The sequence below is a fragment of the Phocoena phocoena genome, chromosome 7, assembly GCF_963924675.1.
Source record: "Phocoena phocoena chromosome 7, mPhoPho1.1, whole genome shotgun sequence".
In the NCBI taxonomy this organism is placed as follows: domain Eukaryota; kingdom Metazoa; phylum Chordata; class Mammalia; order Artiodactyla; family Phocoenidae; genus Phocoena; species Phocoena phocoena.
Window position 1 is genome coordinate 107,487,873 of NC_089225.1, and position 15,327 is coordinate 107,503,199.

The following is a 15,327-nucleotide window of genomic DNA, read 5'->3' on the forward strand; positions in this document are numbered from 1 at the left end:
CAAGCAGATTTTCAGTGGCAAATACTGAATCTAGAATTAAAAGACTATATATGCATTTTTGTATGGTCTTGTTTGTTTTTAAATGGTAGTCTTTTATTAAATACTGAGAAGTTACAAAGTAATGTATGCAAAATATGTGTAAGGTATACAGAACACTAGGACAGTGAATACCCATGTACCTAACCACTGGTTTAAGAAAAAAGTTGAAGATCTCTATGTTCCTTCCTGTTCCTTATCCCACCTCTTCCTTCCCATTTCAGAGGTAACCTGAATTTTGTATTTTCTTCGTACTTGAACCATATAGTTTGTATCCTTAAACTGTTGTTTAATTTTGCATGTTTTTGAAATTTATAAAACAAAATCACAATGCAGATAATTTTCAGTGATTTGCTTCTCTCTATAACATTATATTTGTCTGCTTTGGTCATATTTTTGCAAGTATTTAATCCTGGGCTGCTTTCACTTAGTGTAAATTTATTTCTTAATAATTTTCCTTGTTAGTCTTATAAAGAATGTGATTCATATGTTTCTACCTTGTAGAAATAAAAATGGTAATGCTCTCTGACTGGATAAAAATAAACCATTCTCCTTTAGGCATTTAATGTACTCTCAGGGCCTTCCTTTGTGAGTGGGCAGGAGCCCTTTGAGGTGATGGTTTATTTTTCCTGCCTTTCCCCTTATACTTCACCTTGGGCAGCCTGGACACGCCCCATTCTCCAACTAGGTGGCTTGGTGGTTCTTTACCCTGACTGCAGAGAAGAATCACCTGACGAGATTTAAGAATACCCATGCCTGGGCCAAACACAGACCAGTTACATTTGAATATTTCTTTTTGTGACTGTTCTTATCTTTTGCCTGTTTTTTTTTTGTTGTTGTTGTTATTATTGTTTGTTTTGTTTTGTTTTAGTTGGGTTGTTTCTTTCATATTGATTTGTAGCTCTTTACATATTCTGTATATAAATCTTTGAAGTCTTAAATGTTGCAGATATTTTCTTCTAGTCTGTTGCTTTGTCTTTATGGTTTCTTTTGGTTTACAGAAGCTTTTAATTTTTAAAATTTGAGTCTCTTTATGGTTTCTGTGTTTTATGTCTTAACTAAGAAGCCTTTCTTTACCCCTAGATTTTGAGCAGTTTTCTCCTATATTTTCTTTTAATATGTTTATAATTTTACTTCCAACATTTAGCACTTTAAGCCAACTGTAGTCTATTTTTTATGTATAGTATTAAGGATCTAACTTTGCTTTTCTCTAAGCAGATAGCCAGTTGTCCTATTATCATTTGAGTGGTCTTTCCCCCACTAATTTGAAATACCTTTTTTAGAATTTCCTAAGGGTCCATTTTTAGACTCAGTTTTCTTCTATGATGTTTTTGCCTATTTCAACTATAATAATATCATACTGTTTTAATTACCATTACTTTATAGTATGTCTTCAAATCTGAGAGAGTAAATCTTTTCTTGTTACTCTTCCTTTGCAAATATTTTTCATCCATTGTGTACATTTTTTTCTTCCATTTGATTTTTGAAATTATTTTTTATTGGTGCGAAATTCACATAACATAAAATTAACCATTTTAAAGGGATACAGTGGCATTTCATGCATTCACAGTATTGTACAACCATCACCTCTGTCTAGTTCCAAAACATTTTCATCACCCCAAAAGAAAACCCTGTACCCATTAAGTAGTTGCTTCCTATTCTTCCCTTTCCCTGTTTTCTGGGAGTCACCAATCTGTGTTCTGTTCCTATGGATTTAACCTACTCTGGATATTACATATATAGTACATGGAATCATACATGACCTTGTGTCTGTCTGGCTTCTTTCACTTAGCATAATGTTTTTGAGGTTCATCCATATTGTAGCATGTATTAATAGTTTTTGTGGCTGAATAATATTCTGTTGTATGTATATGCCCCAATTTGTTTATCCATTAATCTGTTGATGGGCATTTGAGTTGTTTCCACCTTTTGGCTGTTGTGAATAGTGCTGCTTTGAACATGTGTGTACATTTATTTATTCGAGTAACTATTTTCAACTCTTTTGGGTATATACCCAGAAGGGGAATTGCTGGGTCATGTGGTAATTCTATGTTTAACTATTTGAGGAATTGCCAGGCTCTTTTCCACAGTGGTTGAACCATTTTACATTTCTATCAGCTACGTATGAGGGTTCCAGTTTCTCTACATCCTTGCCGATACTTGTTATTTTCTGGGTTTTGTTTTGGTGTAGACATCCTTTTGAGTGTAAATGGAACCTCATTGTGTGTGTTTTCTTTTTTTTAAATATTTATTTGGTTGCGCACAGTCTTAGTCACGGCACACAGGACTTCTTTGCTGCGTGTGGGATCTTTTAGTTGTGGCATGCGGGATCTAGTTCCCTGACCAGGGATGTAACCCGGGCCCCCTGCAGTGGGAGTGTGGAGTCTTAACCACTGGACCACCAGGGAAGTCCCTTCGTGGTTTTGATTTGCATTTCCTTGATGGCTAATGATGTTGGGCATCTTTTTCATGAACTTCTTGGCCATTAATATATCTTCTTTGGAAAAATGTCTATTCACAGCCTTTGCCCATTTTTTTTCCATTTGATTTTTAAGATGAGCTTCTTAGTTTCTATAAAAAAGTTGTGATTGGAATTTAATTATGGTTACATTGAATTTTTTGACTAATTTGCAGCCAATAGCTTTGTAATATTGAGTCTTTCTTGTCAAGAGCAGGGTTTGTTTATTTGTTTAGGTCTTTTATAATTTTAAAAATAATGATGTTTGAATTTAAATTAGGTCTTATATCAGTGTTATTAATTTTGTCCCCAGACAGTTTGTGGTTTTGGTTATTGCTAAGAATTGATATTTTTCCTCTCATGTTTTCAAATTAATTATTGTGGGCATATAGGAATGTTATCGATAATTTCTTTGTTGATGTTGAATCTGCCCTTTCTGACATTCTTGATGAAATCATTACTCTTAATAATTTGTGAGTATAACCTTTGAGATTTTCTAGACAGACAATTATATTATCTGTAAATATTGAAAACCTCTTAAACTATTGAACCAACTTGATTTATGAAAAAGCATAATTATTTTTAATTGATAAGTCTAAATAGATGCTTTTTATTACTAGTGAATAGAGTTAAAATATATGTGTACATATATATAATGTTGTTTGAGAAATGTAATTTATACTCTTGTAAGAAACAAAAAATCAAATGTTACTAAAATGTATGCCTTAAAGTGAGAATCCTTAGTAATCCTACTTTCTAAAGAAAATTGTTGTTATGAATGTGGTGTGTCTAAATAGAGGTTTCATTTGTTATACTTTGAGAGGCAAAGACAGTTAAAGAGATGGCTCATTGCTAGACTGTTGGCATTTTTAAGATGGTGTAGGCCAGTGCCATATTTCACTTGAGAATTTCATCCCCTGCTGTCCCTGGAATGATAACAAGAGAGTTTAATTTATATTAAAAATATAGGTAAAAGAAATTCTTCCTTTTCTTAAAAGTGTATGCCATTCTTTTCTACTCTGGTATAATAGGTTCTGTGCTCTTCAAGAACTATGAAAATAATTTATTTTTTTGTATCTTTGCTTCTTAACTGAGGATATTTCTTGTTATCCTGGGAGACCTGGAACTTAGCAGAAGTATTTCTGTATAAGGAGTGAGAAGCTGTCTTGGCTTTTATGTAGGATGCACTGCACAGCAGATCCACATGGAGGAAATGGATTGGGCTGATAGTGGTTTAGAAGCAGCTCTAGTTTGAAATGGGGGCTAATGTGAGAGGCCCTGACTAGAATGAATGGAGTAAATGTGGTTTTGCTCTAAAATGAGCTTCGCTGACTGTGAACTTGGAATTCATGTTCCAAGAGAAACCTCATGAAGATGAGAGATGCTCCTGAGGTCTGCAGAAGAATGCCCATTTAGTCTCCTAGAGCTGATTAAAGGGATTCTAGCTCCTGACAAGATGGAGATTCAGAGCTGGAAGAAACCTTAGGCTTGTTCAAAGTATTTAAGGTCTTGGGGGATTGGAAAATTGGCTTCTAAAGTGAAAGGTAGACTAGACACTGAGAAACAGCAAATCAGAGAAGATTAAATATGGTATTTAATGGCGGAGAACTGGAGAATATGTTGTTTTGGAGAAACTTATTAGAGGCATATAGTCACTATATTCCTGGGAAAAATTTTTTAAATATTAAAAAATAATTGCAAATGACTTATGTAAAGAATTTAAAAACAAAATTCTTTTTTATACAAAGTTTTCTAACTGATTATTAGTGGAATATAATAAAAAGGCTATTAACCTTATATACAGATCTTCCTTGATGGGGCGACTTCTCAGTAAACTCTTCAGCCAAGTTGAAAACGTGTTTAATACACCTAACCTACTGAACATCATAGCATAGCCTTGCCTACCTTAAATGTGTTCAGAACACTTACATTACCCCGCAGTGGGGCAAAATCATCTAACACAAGGTCTATTCTATAGTAAAATGTTGAATAGCTCATGTAGTTTATTGAATACTGTACTGAAAGTGAAGAACAGAAGGGTTGTCTGGGTCTAGAATGGTTGTAAGTGTATCAGTTGTTCACGCTTGTAAGGGTGTGGGTGACTGGGAACTGTGGCTCACTGCCACTATTCAGCATCACAAGACAGTATCTACCACATATTGCTAGCCTGACAAAAGATCAAAATTCAAAAATTGAAGTACAGTTTCTACTGAATGTATATCGTTTTCACACCATCGTAAAGTTGAAAAATCCTAAGTTGAACCATCGTAAGTTGGTTCCAGATACAACCATCTGCGTTGTATTTGGACACTACTGGAGTCATATTGTAATGCTTTATCACTTGATTGTATTGGGTTTTCTAGGTAGACAGTAATTTCATTTATAATTGATCATTTTGTCTCTTTTCTAATATTTATATTACCTTTTTTGTTATGTAGCAACAACTAGCTTCTTTAGAACAATATTGAATGAATGGTAAATAATATAACTGTTACAGCTGGCAGCCTTTTCCTGTTCTGGGAGTGCCTCTAGTGCTTTGTCATTATCCATAAGTTATTTTCTGTGGCTATCTTTTAACTTTTTTCCTTTTTAAACTTTACTTGGTAGAATCACATGCAGTTGTAAGAAATAATACAGAGAGATCCTGTGTACACTTCATCTGGTTTCCTCTTGGAGAGCTATGGTATAATATCACAACTAGGAAATTGGTATCAATACAATTTACCCGTCTTATTCCGATTTTACCAGTTTTACTTGTACTCTGTGTATGTGTGTGTATTTCATTCTGTTACATCTGTAGATGGACCACCACAGTCAAGATACAGAATATTTCCTTCACAAGGACCTCTCGTGCTACACTTTCATGGCCGTAGCCATCTCCCTCACTCTCTGCCTCCCTAACCGCTGGCAACCTCTGAACTCTTTCTGTCTAATTTGTCATTTCAGGAATGCTTTATATATGGAACGAAGTATGTAGTACATACCTTTGAGACTGACTTTTTTCACTCAACATAGTTCCCGTGTGATTTCTCCAGGTTGTTGCATGTATCAATAGTTTGTTCCTTTTTACTGCTGAGTAGTACCATGGCATGGAAGTACCATAGCTTGGTTAACCATTCATCTGTTGGAGGACACCTGGGTTGTTTTTGGCTATTACGAATAAAGTTGCTATAGACATTCATGTGGAAGTTTTTGTGTGAATGTAAGTTTTCATTTCTCTGGGATAAATGCCCAAGGGTGCATATACCCTTTGCTTAGATTCACCTGTTGCTAACATTTTGTCCCATTTCTTTTATTTTTTGTGATCACTCACCCTCCCTCCCTCTCATCCTCTACACACACACAAATATAAAATAACGGTTTTCTTGAGCTTCTTGAGAGTAAATTGCATACGTGATTACCCCTAAATTCTTCAGTGAGTATTTGTCAAGAATAAGGATATTTTTACACACCAAAGAAAAGTTATCAACTTAGTTAATTTGACATTTATACAACTTTGGTCATACCTGCCATCTATTACAAGTTGTCAGTTGATCCAGTAATGTCTTTTAGCATCTTTCCCCCTCTAGGACAGGATCTGGTGTCGGATCCCACAGGGTATTTAGTTGTCATGTTTCTTTTATCTCCTTTAATCTAGAACAGCTCTTTAGCCTTTTTTGTCTATATGACATTGGTATTTTTTGAAGAAGACAGTTTTGTTTTGTTTTTAACAGGATGTTCCTCATTTAGTTTGTCTGATGTTTCCTTATGATTAGATTAAAGTTATGTATATTATTCTTGGCCTGAATACTACATAAGAGGTGTTGTTTCCTTGAGAAATATATCTTATCACGTTAGAAAAATTTCTTTTTAGTCCTAGTTTACTAAGAAGTCTTAATTACGAATAGGAGTTGGGTGCACATCGTTAGGGCTTAGAGTTGAGGCCACTGGCTGGCCGATGATCTCACAGGTGTAGGTTGTGTGCTGCATGAGTGGCAAGGGTGTCTGGCCCAGTGAGTGGAGTTTGATAGTAATCCTTGCTGCAAGTAGAAAGAAAATGAAACAGGTGTTGGACTTGATCCATGCCTTTTGGCTTCTAGCCTGATGACAGTTTGGTTCCATTGTGTTAATTTACTATATAGTGAATATGTTAACAGATTTCATAATGTTAGAGGAAACATTGTCTACCATGCATTCATGGAATATAATTTTTAAAATTTAATGTTGGATAAATTTTTTATTTTTTGTCTAATTTTGGGTTTTGCATTTATGTTCGCAACAAAAATTCTTCTGTAATTCTGTGTGTGAAAGAGTGCGTGTGTGTTTATGTGTTCTGTCTTTGTCAGATTTGGTATCACTGTTATTATTTAGCCTTAGCATGAATCACAAAGTTTTTTTAAAAAACCCCTCCCCTCCCCCCAGCAGTTTAAATAACATTGAATTTACCTGTCTCTAAAACGATCTGAGCCCCGTGCATTTTGGGGAGAGCTTGTGGATCTTTGGCAGCATTTTCCAGTTTCTTTTCTGGTTAAAGGCCTGTATAGGTTTTTACCTCTTCTTAGGTTTTGTCTTTGCCCTGCTTTCCATTATTCTTAGGATAAAGATTCAGGCTCTGCATTTGTGGTCCTGTATTCTTTTTGCTGCCTAAGTGTTGTCACCATTCATCCATTTATTCAGTTACTCAAACTAGAAACCTCTGAGTCTTATTAGAATTTCCCCTCTACTTATGCCCTCTACTAATTCTGTTCTTAATTTACATTTTGAATCTGCTTCCTTTTTTTCCATCCCTACCACTGCCTGGATCCTTCCAGCTGTCTTAACAGGTTTCTCAGTCTCCAGTGTCTCCTTCTAAGTCAGCCCGTGAACTACAGCTGCAGTGGTGACACTAAATTGTAAATCTGATCATGTTAGCCCCCTGTTCAGAACTTTTTGGTGGTCCCAGGGTAAAGCCTTACCCAGAGCTTCTGATTTGGGTACAAGGGTCTGCTTGCCTATCCTTGTTTTCTAGCTTTGGTCCACTCCCCAGCAGTCCAGCTGCAAGTCATTCCCCAGAATTTCTTTGCCCATATTTTTCACGGTTTGTTCTCCAGAGTGTGCCCTCTGACCTCTTCTTTGCCTGGTGCATTCCTCTTTACCCTTGAGCATTTCTCACAGCCTTTTTCTGTGAAGCCCTCCCGGAGGGGACTTCTTCACCAACAATTTATCAACTCCTCTCCGTGCAGCTACCTTACCTTTGCTCTTTTGTGACTGTAGTTATATTCTATTGAAACTATTTTTTGCATATCTCTTTTTCTACTATATATTCTGTGATCTCTTTAAGGGCAGAGACTGTGTATTAATTTTTGCATGTAGTGTTAGCACGCTGCTTGGCACTGTAGATTCTCAGATGCTTGTTGAATGAGTACAAGGTGTATTTAGAGGATTATGAGAAAACTGGTTGAGGCAGAAAGTTCTTAGAGGACTGTGCAAGATGGTGAGCCAGTATGGACCAACAGATTATGAAGCAACTTGAATGTTTGGCTAAGGAGTTTGGACTTTTTCTTTAGTTACAAGAGGGGTAGAGGAAGGAGGCAAGAGGAGGGAAGGTCATTTATTATTGTTGTGCTAAAGAGACTGGTTAAAGTTCCATTATGGTATTAAAATTATTTTTAGTTTTTTAAATCTTTTTGTGTGGGTACTGGTTTATCAAATAAATAAAGATTGCTGCCAAGGTAAATAAATGACCTTACATTAATAATAGCGAATGCTTATCGAGTGCTTACTATCTGCCAGGTACTGCTTTGAGAACTCTGCATGTATTACCTCATGTAGTACTAAAGACAGCTCTACATGGTAGGTTTTAGTATTGCCTCTTTTAGATGGTGAAACTGAGGCACAGAGATGTTAAATAACTTGCCCAAAGCCACAACTTTTAAGTGGTAGAACAGGATTCAAACCTGGGCATTTTGGCTTCAGAAGCCTCTTAACCACTAAGCTCTGCTGTCTTCCATTAACCTTTTAGCCTATTGTAGTAGCACTTGGCCCTCCAGAAAACTGGCATTTTAACCTTAAATTAAGAACCGGGGAAACCATTTTCTATATTAACTGACATAAGCACATATTATTTGACTTGTTTTACCGTAGATGATCTATTTAGCAATAGCTTCAAATGTTTCGTCTGTTGCTTCAAGTGGGAACTAAAATTGAGCCTATTCTGCATCTGATTAGCATTGAAGGTACTTTTTGAAAGTATTAAATATTTGAAATGAACTTTTAAACATCAAACAGCTGGTTGTCTTAGCAAATTAGAAGTGAGAGTTTAGAGGAAACACTGTTAAGTTTTCTGGCCCTTGTCCTCAGGCCAGGTAAGAATTGTTCCAGCATATTCTTCAGTGCTTGGTCTAGTCTTTGTTAATTGTTTCAAAAAAAGAGCTCCACTATCCCTGAAGGAAGGCAATTTTCTGATCTCTGATATGTCTGGGAGTTTTTCTTTGTAATTCGTTGCAGAGATTAAAATGTACTTTTTTCAAGTTTCTTTTAAGGTCACTACCATGTGAAGTAACACAGAATACATGTGTGTAGGTTTGCCAAGATTACAGTTGCTGTGGGAATCATAACTTTGGATTTCCTCACATCTGGATTATGAAACGTGCACAAAGGCCCTGTATGAATATAGGTTTTATATTTTATGTGCATCTGGAAGTAGCAAGGTCTTAGTGATGTAGCTTCCTATAAATGACAAGGTGAACTCTTACAGCCTGCAATTTTAAAGTAATCCCAAGGTTCTTAACGTTGCTGTGGAGCTGATGTCCCATGCTTTCCTCCTCCACTTGGAAGGCTTGCGTCAACACTGGGAAACTGGAGCTCTGGAGTGGAAGTGGAGGCCCAGCTTATTTCCCTGGGACCAGTAGACTTTAGGTTTGTTTTGTCTCCCGAGAAGTAAGGATTCCAGGGCTGCTGTTTTGAGTTCTCTTTTTGAAACAGCAAGGAAAGAAGTGCCACAGGTCTGTCTTAGTTGCATTTCAATATTTTTGGATTTATTTTGGTTATTTGTTTTTCTTGGATTGTCCTATTTCTCTACTAACTACCTGAAGTTATTAATTATTAAATCCATGGTGATGCCCTTATGGGTAGTAGAGGTTTTTATCTGGGAAATACAGGATTTTGAAAAGGCTGCAAACCCTAGAGTCATCATCTTTCAAGCTCACTCATGTTGAATGGTGTGAACATGGAACATAATTTCACTATAGAAAGGAGGACCAGCATCAGTTTGTCTTTGTAGGGCCTCTGTCAGGTCTCCCTGTACAGGGTGCTTAGCTGACAGACCAGATCCCAAATCCGCAGATTGGCTTAGGGGGTCATTCAAGTTTCCTCATCTTTCTATCTGTGGTCTGAATTTAGTCTTAGTCATTTTGCTGTTTAGAATTTTGTGTCTGGCATTCCTCCAGGTGCCTTGAATAATGCTAGAATTCTTCTCTGTGACTTTGAGGGAACAGTACAACTGCTTGTGACTTTGTATGTCTTCCTCTGGAGTGTCCTGCAAGATGCCATGGGGACCTTGTGTTGTAGGCAGGAACATGGTCCTTAGCGAGGCCCTGTCTTGCTTGGGGCTGAGTCTGTAGGTAGTAAATTCCAGATGTTTGTAGCTGCAGCCCTGAGAGTAGGCATTGGTGTAGCAACACCTTCCCAAGAAAAAAGTAAGATTTAAGTGACATTAAAAAAAAAAAAACCTAACAGAAGCCAGGTTGATATTAATCTTTTGTTTAAAGTAGAAAAAAAAATAGTTTTCATGGAAACTGACATTTGAAATAACTTAGGGAAAACTGCTTTCAACTCTTGTATATTTTAGTCATTTTGTCCAGTTGATTATAGATTGTGAAAGTCACATATTTTTCCAAATTGCCATGGTAAAATTGGCCATGTGGATAAGCTTTGCAACTTTTTTCCTTTGTCTTACTAATTTTGAGATTAGTGTATGTGGATAGATGAAGGCTTTGATTACCATTCAAATTATGCATAAAGCTGGTGGATGAGTTATTTTTCAGCTCTATTATTAAATCGTTGCTTCTGTATCACAGCATGAAATTTGCACGAAATCTGTATGATAACCTTGCTCCATAAAATTTATGCTTTATGTAAGTAAAGGCCTTAAGTGATAACAGTAGTTTTCACTGAGTAAAATATTTTACCACTTATGACTTGTAATTTAAGAGTTTTTAAAAGGGAAATTAAAAGCCTTCTCACATGCTTCAGTATAGTTTAGTACATGTATGTGTATTTGTGGAAGGTGAAGTGCTGTGTGTGTGTATAGGAGTAGGTGAAATAACATTGGGTATTAATTGGTAATTATTGAATTTCAGTGATGAGCATACATTCATTACATCATTCTTTCTACTTTGTGATTGTTTTTAAATTTCCAAAATAAAAAGATAAAAAAAGTCTACCCAAAAGTAATGAGGAAAAGTGATAAGGTCTTAGACTTTTATTTGATAGCACGGACTAGGAGTTAATGAAAGGCATGTCGCAATTTCCAGTACCTTCTGAGCAGCTTTTTCAGTGCTGCTGAAATACTGCCCTGAATTTCTTCAGGAGAGAGAATATTCTTTTATCCTATTATTGCCCAGGTTTACTGATGGCAGAGATATTCCAGTGTGACCACTCACGTTATGAAAATAAAACCTTTTGTTTATGAGACACTTTCTTTTGCTATTTAGAACTGAGCATGAATTCTGATACCAATTGGGTGCCTTCTTGTGCTTCTCTAGATTCTGATTTCTGTTTTAAAAAAATGAAGTTTTTATTTAGTCCCTATTCTTTTAGATTCCAAAAGTTTCTCTGTCTGTTCCTTCCCCCACAGGATGAGGAAAGATTTCTTCTTATTTCTAAAGGTATTTGTGTTTGACCCGAACCTTCTGCTACTTTGTCTAGAATTTGTCTCCAAGGTCTGTATGTTTATCCCCAAAAGAGAAGATAGAATACATTTCAGGGGTTTGAAAGTGCCAATTGGTATGAAAGTCTTTAAAGCATAAGAAGTAATCTTATTTGTTCCAGTTTAGAAATTCTGTAAATGACTTTAATCATAATAATAAAATATGGAAGAGAAACATGATTGAATTTATAATATAATTCTGTACAAAGTAAACATGAGAAATGAAGCTATTTGCTGAAAAATGAGGCAGCTTCCACCTCATAACATTTTGGGGCCATATTTGATAGCAGAGCTTATATTTGAGAAGACCCTGGATGATCTTTTTCAATTTTGGTTTTGTATGCTGCTGCCTTAAAGCAAATCTTACATTTATTGTTGTGTTATTTGTGATCAGAACTCTGGTACTTCAATGACATTAAGATGATTCTGTCTTTATTAGGCAGGGAGATGATACTTAGATCCACCCTAGCAGTATCCTTAATGTACTTCCTGCCTTTCCTGATGTACTCCTGTGTGTTATCAAGATGTGAAAATATTAAACTCCAGAATTCAGATAAATCTTACAGTAGACATCAAGATTCTAGAGTATTAAATGAATTTAAAAAGAATGTCATAAGCAGGGGAAAGAAAGTTCAGTTGTCTTCAAGGACTTTCTTAAATTCTGGAATATGGGGAAATGTTTTAGTATTTTGAAGATTATTATCATTACCTTTTAAAATTTCAGTTGAGAAACACTACATAGGCTTTTCATTCGTTTTCATCAGTGTCAAAGTTTATTGCCAAACTCTTTTTAATTCCCACTGTGACATTAGCCATCGTAAATTATCATCCTGTCATCAAGAACATTCATTCAGGGTCTGCTTTGTAAGGCACTGTGTAGAAATAGGCATAAGACATAGTTCCTGCTCGTCAATAATTTATGATTGTTGAGGAGTGACAGGGCATCTTTTTCTTGAGGTATAGTTCATATACAGTATTCTGTAAGGTTCAGTTGTACAACATAGTGATTCACAGTTTTTTTAAAAGTTTTTCTTCATTTATATTTATAGTAAAATATTGGCTAAGGGCATCCCTTTTTTTTTTTTTTTTCGCGGTACGCGGGCCTCTCACTGTTGTGGCCTCTCGCGTTGCGGAGCACAGGCTCCGGACGCGCAGGCTCAGCGGCCATGGCTCACGGGCCCAGCCGCCCCGCGGCATGTGGGATCTTCCTGGACTGGGGCACGAACCCGTGTCCCCTGCATCGGCAGGCAGACTCTCAACCACTGCGCCACCAGGGAAGCCCAGGGCATCTCTTTTAATTACTTCATTCAGTGAACATTTCCTGGGTGCCCTCTATGTGCCAGCCCTACTAGGCACTGGGATACAGTGGTAAACCAGACAGACAAGGCCCCACGCTCTTGGTGCTTACATTCTAGGATCTTAAATACTTAGCATGCTGAAGGATGTAATTGTTCAGTACTTTACAAGGGAGGTATTACTTTGTTCTGGTATGGTTGGGAAAGGCTGATTGAGAGGGTAGGGCATGAGCTGGACAGCTGGACAGGAAGTAAATTTCCCTTTCCCAGTGTGTATTACGTGGAACCTGCTTTAAAGGATTTTGTGGCCAAATAAACGTGGAAAACATAGCACACCCTGGGATTGCAGAGAAGTGATCCCAAGAGCTAGAGAAATTAGGTGAGGTTTGTAGAGGAGAGAGGAAGTGGAATTTGCGCTGTTCTTCAGTGGGTACAATTTTAAGAGTGAGGTTGGAGTGGAAGGTGAGTGAATGTGTGAACTTGAGAAACATGGGACATGCTGGGGGAGTACTAGTCAAAATGTACCTATCCCTGTCCCGCCTCCTCTCCTCACTGGAGCTGTCATTTATCTTGGCCCTACCTTTTCAACTCTTCTTTCCTTTCAGTATTTTAACACATTTAAGTTTCCTCTTTAATGAAAATAATAGCAATAGCAAATGGAAACTCTTGTCTTTTAATTTCACCTCTCCCTTCTTACAGCCAAACCTCACAGAAGAGTCATCTGAACTCATTAGTTCCACGTCCTCCCTGCCCATTAGTGTCTCACCTTATTTCTCTTTGGTGGTTATTCCTGTTGCTTCACTAAAACAGCTCTCACCAAGCTCCCTGTGCCATCCATACTGCCAAGTCAAATGAACACTTAATTCTTTATTTCACCTCTCTTAGCAGCATACGACTTTATTGCCCACCACCTTCTTGAAACCTTGATTTCCTTGACATCCCACTCTCCCAAGTTTTCTGTATCCTTCTGAGGAGACCATTCCTTTCTGTCTTTGCAGTTTTGGTTTTCTTCTCCCTGGCTGTTGAACTCTGAGGCTCCTCAAGTCTCAATCCTAGGCTACTTCTCTTTTTATTCCATACTGTCTCCCGAGGTCAATCTCCTCTGTGTTTACGACTCCAATTACTCTTTGTTCTCTGGTGACTCCCAAATTTGACCTCAGCTCAGACATTGTCAGAGCACTAGAACATGACAGAGAGACTGTCACATATTTGAGAGTATAGAGTGAAAATAATGGGTCTGATTGATTGTGGCAGAAGGATAAAGGTGATAACATTTCAGTGAGTTTCATTATTTCAGTTTCTTAAATTCAGAATTACATTTTTCTTTTGGAAATGATCATTTCACAAACTTTATTGACCTATTATTTAGCAGGCACTTTGCTAGGCTTTGGCATTGCAGAAGGGAATAAAATATTTCATAATCTAAGTCTTTCTCTCTCTTTTTTTTTTTCTTTTTGGCCGCGCCGTGCGGCATGCAGGATCTCAGTTCCCTGACCAGGGTCCTAACCACTGGACCACCAGGGAAGTCCCTTTTTTTGTTTTTTGTGCTGTTTCTTAATTACATTTTCTAGTATAATGGTTTTTAAACTTAGACTAAAACTATATAAACCTATATTCTACTAAGAGTTATAATGCTTTACAAGTTAGAGAAGCATTTGGGAGCTAGAGTTTAAGATGATATGGCATCAGCCTTGTTATAATACATAAGATGGCCCCTTTTCTTTATCAGTAACCCTTGATTGATGCCAGCAGTCCCAGAATTAGCCTTGAGGGTCTAAAACTTAAATTTAACTCCCTAGAGATTTTCACAAAGATCCTAAAATGATAGGTTGTAGGTAGATGGTGTCCAGCTAATGTCTTTCATTAAAATGAAATAACTATATATAAGTCCCTCCCACCTGTCCACTTTACTACTTAAGGATAAAACGGAGAACTCAGATTCTAATTACTCTTTTTGGTCTTCTGAGAAGAGCTCTAATATTCAACATGTCGAGTAAAAATTTCTTAAATTACCATTCAGCTATGTCAATGGCCAGGTCCTAGAAATGAAAAAAGAGTAACAGTTTATTCAATTTTTTCTTTATGGATGACGCTTTTGGTGTCATAGAGTCTAAGAGTTAATTTGGAGTTAATGTTTTTACAAGATGTGAGGTTTAGGTCAAGGTTTATTTTTTTGTCTACTGATGTCCAGTTACTCCAGTCATTTGTTGAAAAGGCTGTCTTTCCTCCCTTGACTTGCTTTTGCACCTCTGTCATAAATCAGTTGGGCATATTTGAATGGGTCTGTTTCTGGGTTCTCTATGTTGTTACATTGGTCTATGTGTCCCTTATCACATAGTCTTGATTTCTGTAGCTTTAGAGCTTAAAATTGGGCAGTGTATTCCTCCACTTTATTCTTTCTTTCCTCATTATTTTGGTTATTCTAGTTCTTTTGCATTTCCGTATAAATTTTAAGATAAGCTTGTCTATATCTATGAAAAATCATGGGATTCTGATAGGAATTGTGTTGAATTTAAAAATCAGTTTGGGTAGAATTGACATCTGTACTGTGTCATAATCTGTTAGTGTTGATATCTTACTACTTCAGGAGAAATGTAGGAAGTTTACCACCATTTAGGCGTCTTTATCCTCCCTGCTTTCTAACTAGTTGT

General features: G+C 36.8%; 1 pseudogene; it reads left to right on the plus strand.

Moving 5' to 3' along the window:
* The first annotated feature begins 6,387 nt into the window (after positions 1 to 6,387).
* Positions 6,388 to 6,521, plus strand: LOC136126151 (small nucleolar RNA SNORA62/SNORA6 family; annotated as a pseudogene).
* The last annotated feature ends 8,806 nt before the right edge of the window (positions 6,522 to 15,327 follow it).